Consider the following 24,146-nt stretch of genomic DNA (forward strand, 5'->3'; position numbering starts at 1 on the left):
TGCACCTCCAGGTTCTCTGCTTCCTTCACCAGAACATCTCTGCTTTCTCAAGGATGCACTAAGTGATTAGTTTGATAATCTGCCCAGCAAAGTTTTGAAACCCTCCATTTGTATTTCATGGCATGGTTGCTTATGGACCACTGGAATTTTGGTTTAAAAAAAGGCAAAAACATTAAAGCATATCTTTCAAGTGAATTCTATTTTGTGATGTGGTTGTTGACTTTCATTATAAAATTAGAGATCTGTTATCCTGGAAGTAATTTTAGTGTCTGGATAAGGCTCTTAATGCAGCAGCTGTTCAAATCACATATTTAAGTAAACTAATATAGGTAAAAATATGAATGTTTTCAAAAATATTAATAATTTCCAAAACATTAAGAAAATACCATACAATAATAACTGAAAATAAGATGACTCAAGTACAGTTCTGTAAAGTACCTGAAGTTTGGCACTTTTCACACATTGTTCACATGGTTGTGGTAATTCACGTATCTTTACCCTTAAAAAGGTATAGCAATTTACTTCACTTTCTCCCAGCTTGAAATGACCTTAAACTTTTAAGCTCATTTTCTGTATAAAAGCATGCACCTTTCTGAGCACGAGATTTCTCTCTGCCTTGTGACTGGAGCCTTACCCCCAGAAGATCTGAGCAGCATCCTGCTCCCATTAGATGAGAGAGACGTTGGGTTTGACCTCTTCATGGGGGATCTGGCTGTCCAGATGAGAGACCTCTGAGGATATATCTTCTCCTCCACAGGCCCAACTCATAGGAAAAAGGAATACTCCTTTCCAGTCATCTTGGGGCAAGAGGCATCTGGAGTTGTGACAAGTACACTCTGATCCAAATCTGAGGCTGCCTTTTTTTTTCTTTTCATGAATAGACAAAAAATATCATCTTTCTCTAGTTGCCTCCTGATAACCTCTCAGGACCCTGACATAAGATTATGACCATCAGATGTCATCACAAAATGTCCTAAATTCAGAGTGCGCCATTCCTTTTGCAACATAATTCCAAAGCTGCACCATCATCTGACTAAAGTAGACCGTAGTGATACTGACAACTCCCTGTCTGCTTTGTGGAAACACAAGATTCTCATATTCCTGCCAAATATTTGGGGCAGCTGTTGGAAGGCACTTATTCCCCACTCTTGAAGTTTCCCGGTAGAGGACATCCATTCGTGCTGCCTCACTCTCTCCTTCTCTGGAAGGTAGTATCTTGTCTGAGTAGGGAGCTTGGGATACTGAACTGGGCACTTACAGCTCACCTCCTCCCTCTTTTTTATTGGGGTCTGCTTGCTGGCACAAGGCATGTGCTTTTTAGGCTGCTCTTGATCCTGAGGTAAATGATGAAGGCTTTGTCATTGCAGGAGAGCAGGGGCCTGTGGTTTCCCAGCACTGCCTTTAATGGAAATAAACCTGTTTAATCCTGTGGTTAAGTATTGGATATCTCATTCTTCTCATGTTTCTACCCCTTCTCCCATTGCTCTATCAATAATGAGGCTGACGTCTTGCTCTCCACTTGTCTGGTTCCATTTTCTATCTCAAATGGTTCAGAATTCTAATGGAAAACAAGAGTGTAAATGCATTGACTTCCTGATGTGACAGCAGTCTCCAGAAGGAGTGGGCTCCATGAACTGTTCTCTTGGCTCCCACAAGGTAGCTTCCATTTTCCTCCCTCCATCTCAGTGGTGAATTCTTCAGTGCCCATAAATATCAAAAACAGCTGTGATGCCCCCAGTGCCACAAAGCTCTAACTAAAGGTGCTGCTCCTGCTGTTGATGTGGGAATCAAAGTTATAAATGCCTAAAGGTGAGGACACTTCTGTCTATACAGAGGGCCCTCTCCATTGCTCCTGGTGGTGCTACCTCCTGTTATCACCAAAGCTGCTGGTGCCTTGGGCTCTCAATGTCCCATAGGATTTTGACTGATGAGCTCCATATATCCTTCATCCTAGGGCCCAGGCATGAGGACATGGGGACCAGACTGAAGGACAACCTGAGAGAAAGACTCAGTGCTGTACAGCAAAGTACACAAATCTTAAGTGTACAGCTTGATGAATTTTGTATGAATACACCAGTGTAACCACCACCCAGATCAAAATATACAACATTTTCAGCACTCCGGGAGATTTTCTCATGCTTCCTCCTAGCTCAAACCTCCCCTCACCCAAAGGTAATCATGATCCTCATTTCTATCACTAAGGATTAGTTTTACCTGTTCTTAAATTTGATGTAAATGGAATAATAAAATATTTACTCTCTTGTGTCTTTTTTGTGAGAATCATCCATGTTGTTGCATGCAGTTGGATCTTGTTCTTTTTCATTGCCTTATAGCATTCCATTGTATGCAAATACCACCATTTATATATTCATTCTGTTGCTTTTATTGTTAAAAAATATGTCTTTTGATAGGCGTATGTATTTTTTGTGTTTTGTTTTAATAGATTTTGTCTTTTAGAGCAGTATTAGGTTCACAGCAAAACTGAGCAAAGGTACAAAGATTTCCCACATGGCCCCTGTCCCTACATATGCACAGCCTTCCTACTGTCAACATCCCCCATTAGAGTGGTACATTTGTTACAATCAGTGAACCTACACTGACATATCATTATCACCCAAAGTCCATAGTTTACATTAGGGTTTACTCTTGCTGTTGTACATTCTATGGATTTTTAAAAATGTAGAATGACATGTATCCACCATTATAATATTATACAGAATAATTTTATTGCCCTAAAAGTCTTCTGTGTTCTGCCTATTCATCGCTCCCTCCTCTCTAATCCTTGGCAACCCCTGATTCTTTTACTGTCTCCTTACTTTTGCTCTTTCCAGAATGTCCTATGGTTGGAATCATACAGTATGTAGCCTTTTCAGATTAGCTTCTTTTACTTAGTAATATGCATTTAAGTTTCCTCCATGTTTTTTCCTGGCTTGATAGCTCATTTCTTTTTAGCACCGAATAATATCCCATTGTCTGGATGTACCACAGTTTACTTATCCATTTACCTACTGAAGGACATCTTGGTTACTTTTAAGTTTTGGCAGTTATGAATAAAGCTGCTATAAACATCTGTGTACAAGTTTTTGTGTGGATGTACGTTTTCAACTGCTTTGGGTACATCCTAAAAAGTACAATAGCTGGGTTGTATGGTAAGAGTTTTAGTTTTGTAAGAAACTGCCAACTGTCTTCCAAAACAGCTGTGCCCTTTTGCATTCCTACCAGCAGTGAATGAGAGTTCCTGTTGCTCCACGTCCTTGTCAACATTTGGTTTTGTCAGTGTTCTGGATTTTGGCCATTCTAATAGGTGTGTAGTGGCATCTCATTGTTGTTTTAATTTGCATTTTCCTAATGATATAGAGTGGGGAACATCTTTTCATGTGCTTATTTGCCATCTGTATATGTTCTTTATTAAGTGTCTGTTCAGATCTTTGGCCCATGTTTTAATTGGGTTCTTTGTTTCCTTATTGTTGAGTTTTGAGAGTTTGTTGTATATTTTGGATAATAGTCCTTTATCAGATCTGTCTTTTGCCATTACTTTCTCACAGTCTATGGCTTGTCTCCTCATTCTCTTAAGAGTGTCTTTTGGAGAGGAGAAATTTTTAATTTTGATGAAGCCCATCTTATCAATTCTTTTTTTCATGGATTGTGCCCTTGGTGTCGTATCTAAAAAGTCATCACCATACCCAAGGTCACCTAGATGTTCTCCTATGTTATCTTCTAGGAACTTTATAATTTTGCATTTTAAATTTCGTTCTATGATCCATTTGAGTTAGTTTTTGTGAAGGGTATAAAGGCTGTGTCTAGATTCATGTTTTTGCATGTGGATGTCTGGTTGTTCTAGCACCATTTGTTGAAAAGACTGTCATTTCTCCATTGTACTGCCTTTGCTCCTTTGTCAAAGATCAGTTGACTATATTTGTGTGGGACTCTTTCTGGGGTTTCTATTCTGTTCCATTGATCTATTTGTGTATTCTATTTGCATATTCACCAATGCCACACTTGATTACTGTAGCTTTATAGTAAGTCTTCAAATCAGGTAGTGTCAGTTCCATGACTTTGTTCTTCTTCTTCAATATTTTATTGGCTATTTTGGATGTTTCACCTCTCATAAAAACTTTAGAATCAGTTTGTTGATATCCACAAAATAATTTGCCAGAATTTGATTAGTATTGTTTTGAACCTATAGATGGAGTTGGGAAGAACTGACATCTTGATGATATTGAATCTTCCTATCCGTAAACATGGGAGATTTCTCTATTGTTTAGTTCTTCTTTGATTTCTTTCATCAGAGTTTTGTAGTTTTTCTCATATAGATCATGTATGTATATATTAGATTTATATTTAAATATTTCATTTTGGGGTGCTAATGTAAATTTTGTTGTGTTTTTAATTTCAAATTCAACTTGTTCATTGCTGATGTATAGGAAAGTGATTGATTTTTGTATATTAACCTTGTATCCTGTAACCTTGCTATAATTACTTATTAGTTCTAGGAGTATTTTTGTTGCTTCTTTCAGATTTTCTGCATAGCAATCATATTGTCTGCTAACAAAGACAGTTTTATTTCTTCCTTCCCAACTTGTATGTCTTATATTTCCTTTTCTTTTCTTATTGCATTAGCTAGTACTTCCAGCATAATGTTGAAAAGGAGTGGTAAGAGAGGATATGCTTGCCATGGTCCTGATTTTAACAGGAGTTTCTAGTTTTTCACTGTTAAGTATGATGTTAGCTGTAGATTTTGTTTTAGATATTCTTTATCAACCAAGGGAAGTTATCCTCTGTTCTTAGTTTGCTGAGAGTTTTCATCATGAATCTGTGCTGGATTTTGCCAAGTGCTTTATCTGCATCTACTGATATGATCATGTGATTTTTCTTCTTTAGCCTGTTGATGTGATGGATTACATTAATTGATTTTTGAATGTGGAAACAGCTTTGTATACCTGGGATAAATCCCACTTAATTGTGATGTATAATTCCTTTTATAAATTGTTGGATTTGCTTTTTTAATAATTTGTTGATGATGTTGTATCTATGTCCATGAGGGATATTGATCTGTAGTTTTCTTTTCTTGTAATGTCTTTGTCTGCTTTTGGTGTTAGTGTGATGCTAGCCTCATAAAATAAGTTAGGAAGTAGTCCTTCCACTTCTGCATTCTAGAAAAGATTGCAGAGAATTGGTATAATTTCTTCCTTAAATGTGTAGTAGAATTCACCAGTGAACACATCTGGGCCTGGTGCTTTCTGTTTTGGAAGGTTATTAATTATTCATTCAATGTATTTAATAGATATACACCTATTCAGGTAGTCTATTTCTTCATGTGTATGTTTTAAAAGATTGTGTCTTACAAGAAATTGGTTCGTTTTATCTAGGTTACCAAATTTGTAGGCATAGAGTTGCTCGTAATATTTTTTATTATTCTTTTAATTTCTGTGGGATCGGTAGTTATGTCTTCTCTTTTATTTCTGGTATTAGTAATTTGTATCCTGTCTCTCTTTTTCTTGGTTAGGCCAGTTAGAGGCTAATCAATTCATTGATCTTTTCAAAGAACCAGATTGATTTTTCTGTATTGATTTCCTGTTTAAATTTATTTGATTTCTGCTGTAAATTTTTATGACCTCTTTTCTTCTGCTTATTTTGGATTTAATTTGCTCTTCTTTTTCTAGTTTCCTAAGTGAAAGCTTAGATTATTGATTTTAGATCTTTCTTTTCTTCTAATATATGCATTCAATGCTATAAATTTCCCTCTAAGCACTGCTTTTGCTGAATCACACAAATTTTAATAAGTTGTATTTTCATTTTATTTTATTTAAAATTATTTATTAATTTCTTTTGAGATTTCTTCTTTGACCTATATTTTATTTAGAAGCGTGTTGTTTAATCTCCACGTACTTTGGAATTTTCCAGCTATCTTTCTATTATTGATTTTTAGTTTAATTCTACTGTGGTCTGAGAGCAGACATTATATGATTTCTCTTCCTTTAAACTTATTAGGTGTATTTTCTATCCCATAATGTGGTCTGTCTGGATGAATGCTCCACGTAAGCTTAAGAATTTGTGTTCTGCTCTTGTTGGACAAAGTACAGGCTTACCTCGGAGATACTGCAGGTTCAATTCCCAACCACTGCAATAAAGCATATCGCAATAAAGCAAGTCTCATAAATTTTTTGGTTTTCTAGTGCGTATGAAAGTTATATTTGCACTATACTGTAGTCTGTGAAGTGTGCAATAGCATTATGTCTGAAAAAAACAATGTACATACTTTAATTAAAAAATACTTTATTGCTAAAAATGCTAACTATCATCTGAGCCTTCAGTGAGTCATAATCTTTTTGCTGGTGGAAGGTCTTACCTCAATCTTTATGGCTGCTGGCTGATCGGGGTGCTGGTAACTGAAAGTTGGGGAGGCTGGGGCAATTTCTTAAAATCAGATGACAATAAAGTTTGCCACATCGATTGACTCTTCCTTTCACAAATGGCTTCTCTGTAGTTTGATAGCATTTTACCCACAGTAGAACTTCCTTCAAAATTGTAGTCAATCCTCTCCAACCCTGCCACTGATTTATCAACTAAGTTTATGTAACATTCTAAATCTTTTCTTGTCATTTCAGCAATCTTCATGAGGAGTACATTCCATCTCAAGAAACCACTTTCTTTGCTCATCTATAAGAAGCAACTCCACATCCATTAGTTTTATCATGATATTGCAGCAATTCAGTCTCATCTTCAGGCTCCACTTCTAATTCTAATTCTCTTGCTATTTTCACATCTTCAGTTAATTTCTCCACTGAAGTCTTGAACCCCTCAAAGTCATCCATAATGATTGCAATCAGCTTCTTCTAAATTCCTGTTAATGTTGATATTTTGACCTCTTTCCCTGAACACAAATGTTCTTAATGGCACCTAGAATGGTGACTTCATTCCAAAAGGTTTTCAATTGATTTTGCCCAGATCCATCAGATGAATCACCATCTATGGCAGCTATAGCCTTACAAAATATATTTTTAGAATAATAAGGCTTGAAATTCAAAATTACTCCTGAATCCATGGGATAGAATGGATGTTGTGTTAGCAGGCGTGAAAACAGCATTAATCTCATTGTACATCTCCATCAGAGCTCTTGAGTGATCAGGTGCATTGTCACAAGCAGTAATATTTTGACAGAAATCTTTTTTCTGAGCAATAGGTCTCGACAGTGGGCTTAAGACATTTAGTAAACCATGTTGTAAACATATGTGCTGTCATCCAAGCTTTGTGCTTCCATCTATAGAGCACAAGCAGAGTAGATTTACCATAATTCTTATGAGCATTGGCTTCAACTTGAAGTCACCAGCTGCATTAGCCCTGAATGAGAGAGTCAGCCTGTCCTTTGAAGCTTTGAAGCCAGCTATTGACTTCTCCTCTCTAGCTATGAAAGTCCTACATGGCATCTTTTTCCAATAGAAGGCTGTTTCATCTACATTGAAAATCTGTTCAGTGTAGCCACGTGCATTAATGATCTTGGCTAGATCTTCTGGAGAACTTGCTGCAGCTTCTACATCAGCACTTGCTGCTTCACCCTGCACTTTTATATTATGGAGATGGCTTCTTTCCTTAAACCTCATGAACCAACCTCTGCCAGCTTCAAACTTTTGTTCTGTAGCTTCTTCACCTCTCTCAGCCTTCACAGAATTGAAGACAGTGAGGGCCTTGCTCTGGATTAGGCTTTGGCTGAAGGGAATGTTGTGGCTGGTTTGATCTTCAATCCAGACCACTAACATTTTCTCCATATCACCAATAAGACTGTTTCACTTTCTTATCATTCATGTGTTCACTGGACTAACACTTTTAATTTCCTTCAAGAACTGTTTCTTTGCATTCACTAGTTGGCTGACCATTTGGTGCAAGAGGCCTAAACTTTCAGCCTATCTTGACTTTTGATATGCCTTTCTCACTAAGCTAAATCATTTCTAGTTTTTGATTTAAAGTGAGAGATGTACAACTCTTCTTTTCTCTTGAACACTTAGAGGCTATTGTAGGGTTATTAGTTGGTCTAATTCAGTACTGTTGTGTCTCAGGGAAAAGGGAGGCCTGAGGAGAGGAAGCAAGATGGGGGACCAGCTGGGCCATGAAGCAGTCAGAACACACACAACATTTATCAATTAAGTTTGATGGGTTTATATGGGCACAGTTTGTGGTGCCTAAAACAATTACAATAGTAATATCTGATTACAGATCACCATAAGAAATATAATAATGAAAATTTGAAATATCACTAGAAATACCAAAATGTGACACAGGGACACAAAGTCAGCAAATGCTGTTGGAAAAATGGCTCTGATAGACACGCTCAATGCAGGGTTGCCACAAAACTTCAATTTATAAAAAAATGCAATTATCTATGAAGTGCAATAAAGTGAAGCATGATAAAAGGAGGTAGGGCTGTGGTCTATAGATGTTAATTATGTACATTTGATTGATGGTTCTTTGAGTTCAACTACGTCCTTACTGATTTTCTGCCTGCTAGATCTGTCCATTTCTAAATGAAGGGTGTTGAAGTCACCAACTATAATAACGGGTTCTTCTATTTCTCCTTGCATTTTTATCAGTTTTTTGCCCCATGTATTTTGAAGCTCTGTTGTTAGGCACATGCACATTAAGGATTGTTATGTCTTCTTGGAGAATTAACTCCTTTATCATTATGGAATGCCCCTCTGTATTCCTGGTAACCTTCCTTGCTCTGAAATCTGCTCTATCTGAAATTAATATATCTATTCCTGCTTTCTTTTGGTTAGTGTTAGTAGCCTGGTGTATCTTTCTCCATTCATTTGCTTTTCATGTATATATGTCTTTATATTTAAAGTGGATTTTTTTTAGACAATATATAGTTGTTTTGTTTTTTGATCCACTCGGACAATCTCTCTTTTAATAGTATATTTAGACCATTGATGTTTAAGGTGATTATTGATATAATTGGATTAATATCTACCATATTTGTTACTGTTTTCAATTTGTTGCCTTTGTTCTTTGTTCTTATTTTTTTATTGAGGTATAATTGACATATAATGTATGTTAGTTTCAGATGTACAACATAATGATTCAGTATTTGTATCTATTGTGAAGTGATCACCACAATAAGTCTAGTTAACATCTGTCTCCATACAACGTTACAAAATTTTTTTCTTGTGATGAAGACTTTTAAGGTTTACTCTCTTAGTAACGTTCACTTTCTTCCCATCTTTAAATTCCATTCTTTTTCTGCCTTTTGTGTTTTAATTGACCATTTTATATGATTCCATTTTCTCTCCTTTCTTAGCATATTGATTATACTTCTTTTTTTACTTTTTTTAGTGGTTGCCTTAGAGTTTGCAATATACATTTACAACTAATCCAAGTCCACTTTCAAATAACACTGTACCACTCCAGGGGTAGTGCAAGTACCTTGTAATAACAAAATAGTCCTATTTCCTCAATCCCATTACTGGTATCATTGCTGTCACTTATTTCATATATACCTAAGCATACATAAGTATGTGTCTACATTTATATAAGTAAGCAGATATTATCAACTACGTTGTTGCTATTACTATTTTGAATAAACTGTTATCTGTTAAATCAATTAAGAATAAGAAAATAAAATTTTTTATTTGACCTTTATGTATTCCTTCTCCAGTGTTTTCCCTTACTTTATGTAGATTCCAGTTTTTAACACGTATCATTTTTCTTCTCTCTGAAGAACTTGTTTTAACATTTCTTGCAAGAAAGGTCTACTGGCAACAAAGTCCATAAATTTTTTTGTCTGAGGAAGTCTATTTCTCTTTCACTTCTGAAGGATGATTTTTCAGGATACAGAATTCTGAGTTGGTGGATTTTTTTTCTCTCAACACATCAAATATTTCACTCCACTCTCTTCTTGTTTGCATGTTTTCTGATAGAAATCTGATGTAATTCTTACCCTTGTTCCTTTATGAATAAGGCATATTTTTCCTCTGGCTTCTTTCAGGATGTTTTCTTTATCTTTGATTTTCTGAAGTTTAAATATGGTTTGCCTAGTTGTTGTTTTTTGGCATTTAGCCTGCTTAGTGTTCTCTGAGCTTCCTGTACCTGTGGTTTGGTGTCTGACCTTAATTTGGGGAAATTCTCAGTCATTTTTTCTTCCAGTATTTCTTCTTTCTTTCTTCTCATTCTTGTGTTCCCATTGTGCATATGTTAATGCCTTTTGTAGTTGTCCCACAGTTCTTGGATATTCTGTTTCTTTTTTTTTCCATCTTTTTTCTCTTTATTTCTCAGTTTTGGAAGTTTCTATCAGCATATCCTCAAGTGCAGAGATTCTTTCTTCTGTCACGTCAGTCTCCTAATGAGCCCATCAAAGGCATTCTTCATTTCTATTACAGTGTTTTTTTGATCTTTAGCATTCCTTTTTGGCTGTTGGGATTTTCATCTGTCTGCTTACATTACCCATCTGTTCTTCTGTGTTGTCTACTTTTTTCCATTAGATCCCTGTGATATTGTGATATAATAAGAAATACATTGTTTTCTTGATCTCTGGTTCCTGGCATAGAGCTTCTAAAATTCTTGTAAATTCTTGAGTGATAGGGGTGATAGGAATGTCTTTTGTTATCCATAATAAGCCCCTTTCAACCACACAGGAGTTTATGCTAATAAGATGACTCTTGGAGGATGGGTGTGGTTGCCAGAGGAACCAACCATGTGATTAGAGGGTTGGAACCGTCAGACCCACACCTCCAGTGAGGGGGGAGCAGTAAGAAGTCTTCCATGATTACTACACCCTCTCCCACCATAAATTCCTCTTATAAATGTGGATATACAGTTCCATCACTGAACATATCTAATTATATTTTAATTGTCTTTTTATTTGTCTACCTTCTCCACCACTCTAAAAGCTTCTTGAGGCTGGGATGATGTTTTATCTATTTTTGCTGGAGATTCAGTTAATCACCAGTGGTCAGTGGTTTAATCAATCATGTCTACCTAGTGGAACCTCCCTAAAATCCCTAAGCAGTGGGGCTTGAAGAGCTTCCATGTTGGTGAAGGCATCCACATGCTGGCAGTGTGGCACGCTGCAGCGTGTCTCTGTGGGGACAGAAGCTCCTGTGCTTAGACTCTCTGAACCCAGCCTAGGTACATCTTCATCTAGTTGTTAATTTGTATCCTTTAAAATAAACTGGTAAATCTAAGTAGTGTTTCCCTGAGTTCTGTGTGTCATTATTGATTGAAGAGAGAGTTGTGGGGACTCCTGATTTGTAGCCGGGTGGGACAACCTGGACACCCACTACTTGCAACTGGCATCTGAAGTAGGGAACAGGCTTGTGGGATTGAGCCTTAACCCATGGGGTCTGTGCTAACTCTAGGTAATTAGTGTCAGAATTGAATTAAATTGTAGCACACCCAGTGGGTGTCTGCAGGGAACTGGAGAATTACTCAGTGTGGAAAACTCACACATTTGATTTCAGAAGTATTATGAGTACAGAAACAATTTTCCTTTAATCCCTTGGCATGTTAATCACAGATGTTTTAAATTCAGGGTCTGATAATTCCAACATCCCTGTCATAGGTAAATCTGGTTCTGATGTTTGTGTGGGCGATCAGAATTGGCCACCCCAAAATATGTCTCGTTGGCTTGATTATTTTTAGGAACAAAAGACTCTAAAGAAACTTTGACTTTCCCACAACTGCCTAAAAGAATTTAAAATAGAAGGCCTGTTCTAGGAAGGAGCTAATAGTGTAAGATAACTGTAATGTAATGTGAAACATGTCTCTCAGGTCACATTGTCTATAATTGGTCCATCTGCATTTCCATCTCCATGTGAATTGCCTTCCTCCCCCTTGAAGTCCCAAACCACTGCCCTCAACATCCTCCTTTGTCTTTAGCTAAAAATAGCATTTAAGGTGGCAGCACAGGCATTTTGGTGAGCTACCCAGTTTTCCTGGGTTTCTCCCATGTATACATGTTATAAAGCTTTGATTTTCTCCTGTTACTCTGTCTCATGTCAATTTAATTCATAGACCAACCAGAAGGACCTGGAAGTTAGGGGAATTGTCCTCCTCCCCTACGCTTGCTTTGTCTCTTCAAACTGTGTTTTTGCTTTTTGGTATGTGTTGTAATTTTTTCTTAATAGCTAGACATGATATACAGGGTAGATTGGCCTTTAGTGGTATGGTGTCAGAGGAAGGGAAGCATTCTACAGTGCTATGACTAGGTCTCGGTCGTTTAGTGAGGCTGTGTCCCTGGGCTGTGAGCTTCACCAGTGCTTCTCAGTTATTTCTTCCTCCTGAGGTGGGACAGGATAGCTAGAGTGAGCTGGAGTTGGATATTTTCCTTCCCCCAAGTCAATTAGGCTCTGATAAAACCCAATAGCTTAGGCTCTGTAAAACAATTTGTCTTCAGGACAGGGCTTGTTAATAACAGAATGCTCTGGCTTATTTCAAAATAGTTCCTTTCCCCCTCTTTTTGGCTAGAAGCATGAGGGTATTTTTCTCTAGTATTCACTGTGAGAACCTGTTAGAGCTTCTAGAGCTAAAACTCACATAAGTGTGCCCCCCTCTCCTTACTGGCCCCCACCAGAATTTTGACGTCTCAGACTTGTCCACCAGTCTGTCAGTTACAGTTCAGGTTTTCCTTCCTCGGTACTGGTTCCCACTAAGGTTCTGCTCATGGGTTTCAGCTCCAGTAAAAGTTGGGATTCTCTGTATTTGCTTGTTCGTTTCTCTAATTTTGGGGGCAGCACTTTGCCCTGTGACTTCACTTCTCTCATGCATCTAAGAAAAGTGGCTGGTTTTTCTGTTTGTTTAGCTTTCTACTTGTTGTCAGGATGGTGTGATGGCTTCCAAGCTCCTTATGCTCCAGACTGGAAACTGGGATGTGCATTTATTTTTGTCATCTAGTAATGGAATTTCTGGGTCATGCAATTTATGTTTGTTAATACTGCCAAAGAGTTTTCCAAAGTGGTTGTACCAATATATACTACCTTGAGCAATGTGTGAGTTCTAGTTGCTCCACATCCTCACCAGCTCTTGGACCTGCTCATCTTTTCATTTTAGCCCTTCTGCTGTGTGTGCAGTGGCATTTCACTGCGTGTGATGATTAATGCTGAGCACATTTTCATTTCATACTATGTTTAACTTCTATTTAAATCTCTTCACTTTGGATTTATCTGCAACTCTTCTTGCTTTCTGAGGTTGGCTCTGAGGTATTTGGCTTATATTTCCCTTTTTCTTTACACCCACTGCTATTTGCCTGCTCTACGCAGTGAAGCCTGCCCCACCTTCAGGGTATCAAAGCCTACCTCTTTCTGCTCCAATGACCTGTGAAGGTAGTCAAGAAAGAACTAAATGCCAACACTTTCTTCCTGCAATAACCCTCACCCTCCAACCTCCCACCAAGGCTCCTTGGATACCCATGTGAATAGACCCCTGGCAACCCAGCAAGTCTCTTGATATGTCTGATTATGCCAAAGTCTCATGGTGAGTGTGGTGCCCTCTCAAGCTGGGACTCTGCTACGCTTATGTAAATCAGAGTCATAATTAAAGAATTTCAAATTCTGATTCTGTGGATTTTTATTGAACAGGGAATACCAGACATAGAAATTAACTCCTCTTTGACATGGCTGTGGGTTTCTTCTAAAAGCCAGTTAGAATTTGCAGTTCATGAAGACCCCCAAAACCACAACTTAACTATTGACTGACTGTCATCAACTTTTGCCATAGAGCGCTGGTTACTGTGAAGCCAAAGTTTTGATAAAGGCCTTTTGACACTAGAAGTTGTCTTTCACTTTTGTGCTAATAAAAATATATCTTTGCCTAGGGATGATTTTAGTTTCAGGAAGCTAATAAAAGGCAGTAATAGAGGGAATTGGCTTAATTTGGAATAAAGTTTTTTCCAATTACAGTACTCATGTCACCATATTGCATTGAGACCACCATTCTTTGAGCAAACTAAAAACTACACATTCCTCACAATTGTAATAAAAATGATAAACATTACCAAGAACACTCAGAGTATAGGAAACATAAGCTGAAAGGAATAGAGTATACTATGAGTTTTGAACTTGTTAGCAAAATCTTCTAAGAAGTTTTATTTTTGATTTGAATACTACTTTCAACAGTAAATCCCTCAAATTTCTTCTATGTAGAATTGAACTAGTTCCTAAATAAAAATTCAAGAATTGGTCTCAAACCCATACTAGTTAGTTAATCTTCTGTCTTTTAATAAGTCTGGAATAAAACCCGCAAAAATCAATGATTGCACATCTTTGAAATATAGAAAACTACTGTTGAAATTAAATCTAAAGAGTTCCAGCAGGTCTTTTTTAGCATGTAAATTCTAGCATTGGTTTCCCAAAGTGAGTCCTAAAACAGGTTCTCAGACAATAATATGCACCTGGGGATCTTGTTAAAATGTAGGTTGATTCATTAGGTCTGGAGCAGGGCCTAAGATTCTGCATTTTAACACGCTCTCAAGAAATGCTGTACTGCTGGTCCACAGATCACACTTTGAGTAGCAAGGGTCTGTGACCCCTGATGAGCCCTCATTGTTTATGAAAACACAGCTGGGAATGGCTAGGAAGGTAACGTGTTGCAGCAGAATGAACAATGCCCCAGTATCAAATGACATTGTTTCAAATTTAAATCCTGCCACTTGCTAACTGTGCATTCTTGAACAAATTCACGCAATTATTATGAGTTTCAGTTTCCTCATCTATTATATGTGCATAGTGATATGTGCCTTACCTAGCTCAAAATACAGTAGGATTTTTTCTGACTTGAAGATAAGGTTCTAAGTAAATGTGTAAGGCAGAAATGTATGTATGTATATGGTATATGGCATATGGTATATGTATATCTATTTGATATATATGTATATGCTTGAAAGTGCCTTTAAATCTCCCATTAAGTACATCATTTCAATAAATACAACACAAGTAGGTAGAGGCTTTGCATACTCATCTAGACAGTGATCTCTTCCTGGATAGTTGGTATCACGGTTTGTTGTAACATCTTTCAGTTCCCGTAAGGTTCAAATTCCCTTCTATCACCAAGAAGGGTGGAGAGTACAGCAATAGTTCAAATCCCCTATGGATTGCCCCCTGATCCTCAAAGACACAAGAGTAATTTCAAATTAACTTTCAAATACATTTGTGTAAACTGTTGTATCCTTTTCCAGAAAGAATAATCCACAACATTCACTTATAAATGGAAACTTAAATTGCAACAGATGTTTTCCTTTTTGAAAAGGTTCTTGAATTCATTGACAGACCTTTGGCTAAACTGATGAATTAATTTGTTCAGGCCAGATTTCATAAATCCTCTAATAATTCTTTCCTTTCACATATTGACTTGATTTTTGAGATCTACAGCATGTGGTTTACACGTTTTAACCTTTACTACTTTAATCTACTAACATTTGTTTCAGGGTTGGATGATGACTGACCATTGAAAGATATAGTTAACTAAGAAATAAAGTCCAATTTGTCAGTTAAATAAACCTGGATATCTAAATAATAAGTAGAAATCAATCTGTGTCCCTGAATTCTGAAATGTTTTGGCAGCTTTGATGTAACTCCTCTTCCAGGGGTATGTTGGAGATGAATTTCTGGGTATTGCTACAAAGCTTGGACATGTGTATCATTGCCACACTTAGATGCTGTTGATTTAGCTTGGTTGCATACAAACAAGCTTTTAACTGCATAAGTAGATTTATTTATGATGTGTTAGACTCTTTTTTCCTTAATACATGAAAGCTAAGTACCAATTTAGCATGGTTCCAATTAGGCTTTAATACAAAATTCACCAGAGCTTTCAGAATTTTAATCTTGTTAACTCACTATGCTAAACTTGAGATAAGCATTGCTTATCATAAATAAGTGTAAAATCAAGTTTGGTAAAAATCTTTCAAACAGTGTATATTAAACCTTTTTAAGAGTATCTGTTAGAAAACTTTATTTCTAGAGCCCAATGAACCACGTGTCATGGGTCTTTCTTTGTAGTGGATTCTAACAGGCCAATGAGAGAAATTCAGTGGGTCACTTACTGGCTATAACAAGAATGGATTTATGTTGATATCATTCTCTTTTTTGATAAGAGCACGGTCATTGTCTAGGATTTCCATTAGATTATTGGCATGAGACTGGTCACAATTTCAAGATAAAATGCCTTCTATGCATCAGAAAGCTCATTTGGTTATGACTGTCCCAAGCTTAGGTTGGTTAAGTATAAGATAAAGGATAAAACACACTTAGAACAGTGGTTCTCAAACTTGAATATGTGTTAGAAGTTCCTGGAGGCCTAGTTAAAATGCGGGTTGCTACCAGGGTGTCAAGATCATTCAATGGGGAAAGAACAGTCTTTTCAACAAATGGTGCTCGGAAAACTGGATATCCACATGCAAAAGAATGAAGCTGTACCCTTGCACTGTACACAAAATTAACTCAAAACTGATCAAGAACCTAAACATAAGAGCTAAAACTATAAAACTCTTAGAAGAAAACATAGGGGAAACATTTCATGATTTTGGATTTGGCAATGACTTCTTGGACATGACACCAAAAGCACAGGAAACAAAAGAATAAATAGGGCGAAGGATTGAATAGACATTTCTCCAAAGAAGATATACAAATGGTCAATAAGCATAGGAAAAGATGCTTACCATCATTAGTCATTAGGGAAATGCTAATCAAAACCACAGTGAGACACTAATTCACACCCATTAGGATGGTTATTATAAAAAAAATGATAAGCATCAAGTGTTGGCAAAGATATGGAGAAATTGGAACCTTTGTGCATTGCTGGTGGGAATGTAAAATGGTGTAGCCACTGTGGGAAACAGTTTGGTGGTTCCTCAAAGAGTTAACATAGAACTACAATATGATCCAGCAATTTCACTGCTCGTTATATACTCACAAGAGTGGAAAGTAGGGACTCAAACATGTGCTGTACACCAGTGTTAATAGCAGCATTATCCACAAGAGCTAAAAGGTGGAAACAACCCAGATATCCATCAACAGATCAATGGCTAAACAAAATGTGATTTATACATACAATAAAATATTATTCAACTGTAAAAAAGAATGAAATTTAGATAATCCTACACATAGATGAGCCTTGAAAACATTACGCTAAGTGAAATAATCCAGACACAGAAAGACAAATATTGTATGACTCCCTTTATATGAAGTGTCTAGAATAGGCAAATTCAGAGAGAGGGAAGGCAGAATAGAAGTTACCTGGGACTGGGGAGTTGGGTGGGGCAAATGCGGAATTATTGTCTAATGGGTATAGAGTTTCTGTTTGGGATGCTGAGAAAGTTCTGGAAATGGATAGTGATGATGGCTGCTCAACAATACCAGTGCACTTACCACTACTGAATTGTGTACTGTGTGCAATGGTTAAGAGGGGAAGGTTATATTATGTATATTTTACTGCAATGAAAAAAACCTCCACAGATTCCTGGGCCCTATCCCCAGAATTTCTGACTCTCTAGGTCTGGTTGCAGCCAGAGAATTTACATTTCTAACAAGTTCCCAGGTGATGCTCATGCTACTGGCCTAGAAACCACCCTTGAAGAAACCTCTCCTTTAAAGACTAGTTCTTCCCGCCCAAGAAGAGAAGGAATTCGAAAGAGGATTAAAAAAAAAAGATTCCAAATTGTGGCCAACTCTGATTGAAGGTAGTAGATACCTGAAACCCAGCGTTAGGAGGGATTCTTGAACCAAGCTTAGGTTCAGTGATAAAGAGCTCCAGGACAGGGCGCAATGCACACCAGATACAGGAAGAGCAACTGACAGCGCAAACGCCACATGTTATCATCCCACAAAGTTGATTGGTTGTAATCTTATTCTTGCTGTATCTATTTCATACACTCAAATTTAATTCATATCACAGAATTAGGTCTCTTTGATGAAAGCTATGCAAAAGGTAAGTCAGTGTGGCCCAGCCAGGGTGTTGGGTTTTTCTTTTAGTGGGGACAGGATGGGGGAATAGAAAAGGAGAGGAGAGGAATAAAGAAAAGAAGGCACAAGGGTGAAAGCTGACAGAATCAAGTTGGAGAAAAGAGTGGGAAATAGAAAAGTGTGTGCAAAGATTTCTTGTGGATTCCAAAGTACTCAATTAAAGTTCTCAAGGTTGAAACTTGAGAACTGAGTTGAAGGCTGGGGTGGGGGTGGGGGGTGAGGATAGGGGTGGGCAAGGCATTTTTCAGGGACCAGCCCCATCACTGGCTCAGAATCTCTTAGGCGTGGCTTTTTTTAGGCAAGTTGTACTGAAAGCCTGGGTTACATCTGGAATTCAAGAACTCTCTGTGTTCTGAACACGGCATAGAGAACACATGTGGTCCACAGGCTGCATTTTTGCCACCCACAACTTGGGCCACATTTATAGAAGCCAATGAGAGAATCAATCTGCTGAGTCAGAATAAAATCTAAGTCTTTAAAAAATATTATCCAAATAGGCTTTCATACATGTTGCCATATTAAGCACACAAGTGGTCCTATTAATAGTAAACTCTTTAGACACAAAAGGCATTTATGTCACAAGCTATGTTACAAGTTATAAACAGAGGGTAAAGCAGCTGAGAACATGCGGTCAGGAGTCCTAAATTCTGCTGCTACCTCAAGCATAGGCCTGAAAATAAAAGGGTTCACCTCTCAGTTCAGTTTAACAGTTTTTCTCGAGTATCTACAAGGCACTGAGGCAAATGGTATGTAAATAAGACCAAGTGTCTGTCTTCAAAGTGCTTAAAATCTAATGAAGGGGAAAGATAAATACACAAATCATTAAATGAAGACATGGTAATAAAGATGTTGTGAGAGAGATACAAGCAAAAGATTGACCAATGTTAAAAACAAAACAAAATTAAAAAAATAGTGAGTAGGGTGTTAACCTCCCTATATTCCATTAGAATATTCTTAGTGTGTTCAGCTCCCACCACAAAGTAAGCATTTGATAAATGGTTTTTTGAGTGAACTAAATGACTATATCTCCTCCCAGGCCTAAAGAGTCTGCTAATGGCCTAGGCTACAATTGATTCACTCTTAATTTGCATAATTAAACCTAGTATCTACTTCTGTGCCACAAAATCATGCATAGATTAGTGCATTAATAATCGTGAAATGCTTTATAGTCCTGGACTGCTCAGGTGGAAGATGAGCAACTTTGGTACAATCTACTAAATAAAAAATAATTCAAAGAGAGATTTAAATAGAAGAGGATATTGAGAGAACCATAAGTACAAATACAGGAAAGGAGAAGTTAGAATCTGTATGCAGGGTCAGTAGAGATGAAGGAAATGATTATCTACTGTTTACCTCCGAAACTCACGTTTGATGCCACCAGAGCATGGGACAATTCTTAAGAGAAGATTGCTAGAAGTACTAAGAACTGTGTGTACATCAGCCATCCAAGTTTCTCTTAACATCCAGTGCATATCACATATCATATTTGGCACACTGACCCATTTTTGCAGGAGGCCAAGATGGAATGTTCCTGATAGTTGAAATCCTTTCATTTTGCACAGGGGAGGGTAATTCCTACAGACTAGTCTTCGTGTGCTTGGAAATATGGAGCCCATGTTGCAAAGCAAAAGCAGAGGGAGTTGAGCTGCTTGGAATTTCTTGGCAATGGAAAACATTTTTTTAAAAGAAGTGACTTCAACGCATTGTTCCCCAAATTATGAGGTCCTAAATGTGTTTTAGCTACTTTTCTTAAAGGAAAGCTCAAGACTGATTATTTCTGTTCTACTGAAGAATACAATAAATATGTTACGGCTCTTAATCTTACTATGCGAAATTAATCTTGCTAATTACATAAGCAAAATGAGTCCAGGACAAGTGAAACTAATGCAGCAAAGGGTAATGAATGGAGAGAAATTGGCCTTTTGGCAGGATATTATGATACAATGTTGCAATATAGGATTTTATTATCTGTGTCATAGTTTTTATAATAATAAAATTACAATTTCCTTCACTTTTCTACATAAAGTATCTGCTTTTAAGGCATTACTGTTTGACAAATAAGTGACAGTCTAGGTAACTAACATAATAACCTCACATCTTACCATATAATTTGTTAGGTAATAATAAGGCATTCCTTCAGCCACTGACCAAGTGTCCATACCTCAAGAAATTACCTAGTTTCTCTGAACTTTATTTTTTCTCTTACTTTGAGTTGCCTGAGAAGCAGACCCTGAAACAAGGATTTGAGCACGGTTTATTTAGGAGGTACAGGGCGTGGTGTGCTGGAGGTGGCTCGTACTGGCTGGGGAGAGCTGACTGGGCACATCTCTTCTCAGTTCTGTGTTCAGTGATGACAAACTGAAATCACAGAGCCTGAAATAGGCCATAGCAGGAGTATTTACATCATGGAAATCAGCAAGTGCTACACCTCAGGGCTGGTTTTGTTTTGTTTTTGTTTTCTTTGTGTTTTGAGCACCAGTTTACTAGCACACCATTGGTACAGGAAACACAGTAGTGGAGCGGAGCATCGAGACAGGGAAGAGACTGCATCCAGTTAAGGGCACATTATTAGGCCAGCTGCTCTTGGAATTAAGTTGGAGCTTAATTGTGTGGAGAAACTGAGAACTGGTACAGGACATACTGTAAAAGTGTAACACACGGCAAAAGTGTAACACTGTTGAGGGTGGAGGGAGCTGGGGTATTTATACACCAACTGCAAACAGTCATGCTAAAGGCTGTGGGGGTGGGAATGGTTGATTCCTCTTGGCACTTTTGCATCCAGTGAGTGGGGAAGAGTGGTCTTGCCTATCCTAAGCAAAGAGATGCAGCTCCTAGCAGCAGGAAAGAGACAGGCCAGCACTGAAGTGGTAAGGATCCACCAATATGGGTGGGACGCCAACAGCATCTGCTACAATATCTTTGCCTATAAAATAAAAACAAAAACATTTACCATCTCAGGGCTGGCCCAGTGGCGCAGCGGTTAAGTTGGCACATTCCGCTTCTCAGTGGCCCGGGGTTCACTGGTTCAGATCCAAGGTGTGGACATGGCACTGCTTGGCAAAAGCCATGCTGTGGTAGGCATCCCACGTATAAAGCAGAGGAAGATGGGCATGGATGTTAGCTCAGGGCCAGTCTTCCTCAGTGAAAAGAGGAGGATTGGCAGCAGTTAGCTCAAGGCTAATCTTCCTCAAAAAGAGAAAAAATCTACCATCTCATCTCACATTAACTTAATGGTCTAATAGTCTAATGTAAAAAATATATATACATATATATGTATATATAATTATATTGTTTTATAGAAAGTATTTGCCATTCCTAAGAGAAAGGTAAGATGTTCATTCATTGTATTATCATAAAAATTATAATGAATAATAATAACCTATAAATCTAGAAAACAAGAGGGATAAAAGAAAAAACAATTCCTTAACAGAAAGTCTAGTTTATTTTTTTCATAAATAGAATGTCACTGCTGGAGACCAGCAGATTGGGAAGCTGAAGTTGATAGGCATGCAGTATATGACTTGGGGCATAGGCAAGGATTCTACTTAACATTACCTTCTCCTCTGGATGATTCTGATCCCCAACATTCCCCCCATTGGTTCTGTCTTTGGATTTGGAGCATGAACGGCCCTGGTGATGATTAAACAGCTCATTTTAAAATAGTACATGAACCCACAAGCTTCACTGATATCCTTGCAATGATGATTTGTCAGATGCTGGATGCTAAGGAAATAGACAATAAAGGAGGTTTTACAGTAGAAGAAGGTTGAGAAAAGTTCAGAGCCTGGAATCTGGGTGAGGACAAGGCAAGTACAGAATGGAGAAGTCAGAAAGCATATGGCACTCCATTCCCAAATTTGCCAAGAGCTGTCCCTGCCCCCATTTGCCCCTCCACAGCACTGCCAGGATCTGGCCTTAACATATTAGATTAAGGGAGCTGGGTGGCAACTGATCCTAAATGCTCCCCTTACTTTCTTTCTGATGCATGAAATTCTATTGTTAGAGCTTCATTTCTTTGGCTTAAAATAGAAATCCCCTGGAGGCTGTAAGCAACTGAGCCTTAATAGTAAATTAACAGTTTGGTCTTGGTGTGCAGGTGAGGGGAGAAGGAGGAGGAGAGGAGAGGATAGAAACAGGAGATAGCATGAGTGCGCGGGATCCCTGGGAGGTCTGTGCATCTTTAAGGAAGATGCACAGACAGAGAAGAAAATGAAGACCACTAAGAAAGGAAGAAACAAACCATGAACTAGGTGTGGGCGTGTTCCAAAATGACTTGAGCCGATCTGGCTATGTGCCTCTCTTAGGTTCCCTTAGGTCTGAGATGACAGCAACTGAGGAAGAAATTTTATGTTGGTTAATGGTTAGTGACTTACCTGCAACCTCACTATCACGTGTAATGAAAGGAAGTCTCACTGAATTCTGCTACCTTACAAACATTTATCAAACACATTCTCAGGCAAGCAGATCCCAAACACTTCTGACCACCTGTTTCATAAGCTCCACAATGTCCCAGCCTCCCACCCTTTTAGGTGCCCTGACCACCACCTTGCATGAAAGGCTCACTTGAGAAAGATGTGACAATACTCAGAAGCAGGCTTCTGTTAACCTTATTATTCACTCATCAGAACGCTTAGCCAATGGCTGGACACAGGACTGTCCAGGGATCAAGTGCGGGCACGACGGCACAGGGCCCAGGCAGTAGACTCAGGAGATTCTTCCATCCCTTACACTCAAGGGGGAAGTTTAAAAATCAAAAACCTTTTTAGCTGATTCGTGTATCTTGAATACCTTTAAATTAAGATTTAGAGCACATTTATAGTACATCATGACAGTCAACAGGTCACTATTTTCACCAATAAAAACCCATTTTCCACATACACTGTGCTAATTAGAAAAGCCTCAACTTCCAGTCAAGGAATGGCCTCTGAGTGTGGCCTTCCCGGTAGAACACAAGCTCACCATCTTAGACTGTGGCTGCTTGGTCAGAGCCCCTCATAGCTCCTGGCTCTGCACAAGTATTTTGGGGTCTATTGTGGACATCATAATTGCCTGCATTTGGAGAGTGCAGGGGAGCAAGGGTGCGTCAGAGACAAAACCCACGGACTTCACAATTTTGAGTAAAACTAACCTACCGACTAGAGTTTCCCAGCCAAGTATTTTTCTGTTATTTTATCAGACACATCCTACCACTTCTGATTTCTCAGGCCTTGGTTTTTCTAGGAAAAAAAATGTTGGCTCTTCTCCAACAGTGAAAAATGTTGACTCTTTTCTTATCGCCACTGGAGACATTCACTTTTCTTACCTCACTTCTCCAGTACACCTAGAAGATAAAAAGTGGAAATGATAACGGGCTTCAAAGAATACATTTCATCTTACCTCCTACCTGGAAAGCAACTGCAGGTTGCCTAGCTGACTCTTATAAAATCACTTGTAACATATCTTTCAATAACAACTTGAAATTAGTAATTGTTTTCCATTGTTGTGCTTTCTAGAAGTTAAGGCACAAAACTGCAGAAATATCATGCTGAAACATGTCAGGTTGGAGGCATTCTGGGCAAACAATCTTCTAAGCCTTCTTAACGTGGGCAATGGCTCTGCTATTGTTCTACCAACAAATAATCTAAGTTGGAAAACGACGTTAGGAGTCAGAAGGGAAAACACTTGTCCAAATCTGTGTGTAATCACAGAGTGACACTGTCCGTTGGCAGAGAGGCGCAGGGAGACTTTTACTCATCAAGAGATCAGATTTGGGGATTATTTACAATTAACCAAGAAACGGGGCTGAAAAACTCATCAATTCCTACTTAAAATATCCCTCAGCATTCAGGTTCCTAAGCCTAATCGTGTATGTGGAATAAATACAAGGGTTAATGAACCTGAAATAAAGTGAGGATGTCATCAAGTTTATAAACTTATTTGGTGCAACAAAGAATTCATGAGTCTAGATTCGGCTGTTTTGTGGGAGCAGTTTCCTTGCTAGCCACGTTAATGGGCAGTTTAATAGTTTGAAACAAGCTGTGACTGCCCCACAGTGTGCCTGGCAACCCTGTCCATGAGTTAATAGACACTGCTGGAACCAATAGTCTGGCTAAGTAAGAAAGTTGGCATCTTAATTAAAACTCTCAAAAACAAACAGAAATCCACTTAATTTTGAAAACAAACTAGACTTTAAAAAAATAGATGTAAATTAAATCTCAGTGG

The 24,146-nt window shown here is 38.0% G+C and overlaps 1 long non-coding RNA gene across 2 annotated transcripts in view; it reads left to right on the top strand.

Moving 5' to 3' along the window:
• The window catches only part of LOC106782490 (uncharacterized), a 113,917-nt gene that overhangs the window by 22,104 nt on the left and 67,667 nt on the right, over positions 1 to 24,146 (top strand). For both annotated transcript variants that reach the window (XR_011431750.1, XR_011431749.1), the window contains exon 2: positions 1,955 to 2,172. This is a non-coding gene — a long non-coding RNA (uncharacterized lncRNA). The remainder of the gene's footprint in view (positions 1 to 1,954; positions 2,173 to 24,146) is intronic.

Source organism: Equus caballus, chromosome 23 (assembly GCF_041296265.1).
Source record: "Equus caballus isolate H_3958 breed thoroughbred chromosome 23, TB-T2T, whole genome shotgun sequence".
Lineage (NCBI taxonomy): Eukaryota > Metazoa > Chordata > Mammalia > Perissodactyla > Equidae > Equus > Equus caballus.